A 3610-nucleotide genomic window follows, 5' to 3' on the forward strand; every position below is an offset into this window, starting at 1 on the left:
AAATTAAATACCAATGAATTAAATTTTGTCTGGTAGATCTTTAGAGGACTCCAAACCATTGTATTATCTAAGATTTCTCCCCTGTATCCAAATCAATTTTCACCCCTTTGAGGGTAATATTGTCTACATTGAGAATACATAATTAATATGAAATGAGGAGTGCTCAACCACTAATGAGAGGTGTCTTAATTTGAGCCTATGTTCTCATTAGCAGGAGGTTATCATGGTCTCACGTACTTCAATGTCATGGGGGAAAAAGTGTGAGATGTCTCCCAAGATTCTCATTTCTGTTATAAACTTACCTTCTCCCACTTATTTAATCAGACAGATGCTGCTGTAAAGGGATTTGACAGAGGTAGTTCAAACCCTAAGTCATTTAAAATAGGGTCATCATCCAGGTGGATCTTATCTAATCACAAGAATCCTTAAAAATGGTCTGGGTGCTTTATGTGGGTGCCTAACAGGGGGACGTGTGAGGTCATCCTGTGGGCAGGCAGAGTCTGAAGGTTTGAAGAGAGGAACACAGAACCTGAGAACCAGAGCCAGGCATGGCAGTGGATGTGGTTCTGCCCAGAGCCGAAGATGGCAGTGAGTGTATATTCAACCTCAGTCACCAGCGATAAGGTAAGTCAAGATGACATGCTGGGTCAATGAGCCTCTGCAGTTGAATCTGACAAAGGTCTAACAGTTGTTTGCAGGAGCTGCCTATTGTCAGTTTATGGACATGCTGTTCCCTGGCTCCATTGCCTTGAAGAAAGTGAAATTTCATGCTAAGCTAGAACATGAATACATCTAAACCTCAAAATACTATAAGCAGGTTTTAATAGAATGGGTGTTGACAAAATTATTCCTGTGGCCAGATTAGTAAAAGGAAAGTTTCAGGACAATTTTGAATTCATTCAGTGGTTCAAGAAGTTTTTTGATGCAAACTATCGATATGATAGAAAAGACTATGACCCTGTAGCTGCCAGACAAGATCAAGAAACTGCAGTGGCTCCCTCCCTTGTTGCTCCAGCTATGAACAAACTGAAGAAACCTCTCAGCTCTAGCAGTGCAGCTCCTCAGAAGCTCATTGTTACACACAGAACTACTGCAACCCCTACGGCTGGCCCAGGTGTGCTGCAAAAGAATCCTGGTGTGAGCAATGGGGACAACGTAATAACTGAACTGGTGCAGCAGGTCAGCATATAGAAACTTACCCTCAAAGAATTGGAAAAAAGAGATTTCTACTTTGGAAAGCTAAGGACCTTTAAATTGATTTGCCAAGAGAACTAGGGAAAAAACAATCCTGTATTTCAGATAAATGTGGACATTCTCTATGCCATTCAGTGGTTCTCAGCCTTTCTAATGCCATGATCCTTTAATACAGTTCCTCATGCTGTGGTGACCTCCAACTATAAAATTATTTTCGTTGTTACTTCACAACTAATTTTGCTACTGTTATGAATCTTAATGTAAATATCTGTGTTTTCCAAATCTTAGCTATTGTAAATCGTGCTGCTATGAACATAGGGGTGCATATATCCTTTCTGATTGATGTTTCTGATTTCTTGGGATATAATTTTAGAAGTGGGATTACTGGGTCAAATGGGAGTTCCATTTTTATTTTTTTTGAGAAACTCCATACTGTTCTTCACAGTGGCTGCACCAGTCTGCATTCCCATCAGCAGTGCACAAGGGTTCCTTTTTCTTTACATCCTCACCAGCACTTGTCATTAGTTGATTTGTTAATGATAGCCAATCTGACAGGTGTGATATGGTACTTTATTGTCATTTTGATTTGCATCTCTTGGATAATTTGTGACTTTGAGCATGTTTTCTTATGTTTCTTGGACTTCCTTATGTCCTCTTCTGAAAAATATCTATTTAGGTCCATTGCCCATTTTCTGATGGGATTATCTTCCTTTTGTTAAGTTGTATGAATTCCTTATAAATATTGATTAAACCCTTATCAGAGATAAAATAGGCAAATATGCTCTCCCATACAGTGGACTTTCTTGTTTTGTTGATCATTTCATTTGCTGTGCAAAAGCTTTTTATTTTGATGTAGTTACATTTTCTCTTTAATATTCATTGCCCTAGGAGCGAGATCTGTGAAGAAATTGCTTTGGCATATGTCTGATATTTTGCTGCCTATGGATTGCTCTAGTATTTTTATGGTTTCCCATCTTATGTTTAAGTTCTTTATCATTTTTGAGTTTATTTTTTGTATATGGTGTAAATTGGTGATCTTTCATTTTTTTTTTAATGTATCTGTCCAATTTTCCCAACACCATTTATGGAAGAGATTGTCTTGACTCTATTATATGTTCTTGCCTCCTTTGTCAAATATTAATTGAGTATAGTAGTTTGGGTCAATTGCTGGGTTCTTTATTCTATTGCATTGCTCTATATGTCTGTTCTGGTGTCAATACCAGGAATTTTTAAGAACAGTGGCTTTGTAATACAGCTTGATATCTGGTATTGAGATCCCACCTACTTTGTTCTTCTTTCTCAGGATTGCTGCAGCTATTTGGGGTCTTTTTTTATTCCAGATGAATTTTTGGAGAGTTCGTTCTAGGTCTGTGAAATATGCTGTTGGTATTTTAATGGGGAGTGCATTGAATATATAGATTGCTTTGGGTAGTATGGATATTTTAATGATGTTGATTCTACCAATCCATGAACATGGTATGTTCTTCCACCTGTTTATGTGTTCCTCTATCTCTTTTTTTCAGTTTTCCACATACAGTTCTTTTACCTCCTTAAATTTATTCCTAGGTATCTTAATTTTTTGGTGCAATGGTAAATGGGATTGGTTTTTTTTAGTTTCTTTTTCTGTAAGTTCACTATTGATTTATATAAATACCATAGCTTTCTTGGTATTAATTTTGTATCCTACTACATTGCCGACTTCATTTAAGTCTAATAGTTTTTTGATAGAGTCTTTAGGATTTTTTTTTTAATGTACAATATCATGTCATCTGCGAATAAGGACAATTTTACTTCTTCTTTTCCAATTTGGATGCCTTTTATTTCTTCTTCTTGTCTAATCACAATGGCTAATACTTCCAGTACTATGTCGAATAGGAGTGATGAGAGAGGATATCTGTCTTGCTCCTGTTCTTAGGGGAAATGTTTTAGTTCTTACCCATTGAGTATGATGTTGGCTCTGGGTTTGCCATATATGGCTTTTATTATGTTGAGGTATGAGTCTTCAATACCCACCTTGCTGAGAGTTTTTATCAAGAAAGGTTGTTGGATTTTTTCAAATGCCTTTTCTGTATCAATTGATATGACTGTGATTTTTTATATCTTAGTTTGTTTATGTGATGTATCATGTTTATTTATTTGTGGATATTGTACCATCCTTTCATCACCAGGATAAATCCTACTTGGTAATGCTGTATGATCTTTCTGATGTAATGCAGGATCTGATTTGCTAGAATTTTGTTGAGGATTTTGGTATCTATATTCATGAGGGATATTGGCATGTAATTATCTTTCATTGTGTTGTTTTTATCTTGTTTTGGCATTAGGGTAATGGTGAATTCATAGAATGAGCCTGGAAGTGTTTCTTCCCCTTGAATTTATTGGAATAGTCTGAGGAGGATAGGTTTTTGTTGTTCCT

At 36.4% G+C, this 3610-nt stretch overlaps 1 pseudogene; it reads left to right on the forward strand.

Annotated features, from left to right (window-relative positions):
* Positions 1-582: 582 nt before the first annotated feature.
* On the forward strand, positions 583-1275 carry LOC118721913 (annotated as a pseudogene).
* Positions 1276-3610: the final 2335 nt, after the last annotated feature.

This window comes from Pipistrellus kuhlii, unplaced genomic scaffold (genome assembly GCF_014108245.1).
Source record: "Pipistrellus kuhlii isolate mPipKuh1 unplaced genomic scaffold, mPipKuh1.p scaffold_m20_p_19, whole genome shotgun sequence".
NCBI lineage: Eukaryota > Metazoa > Chordata > Mammalia > Chiroptera > Vespertilionidae > Pipistrellus > Pipistrellus kuhlii.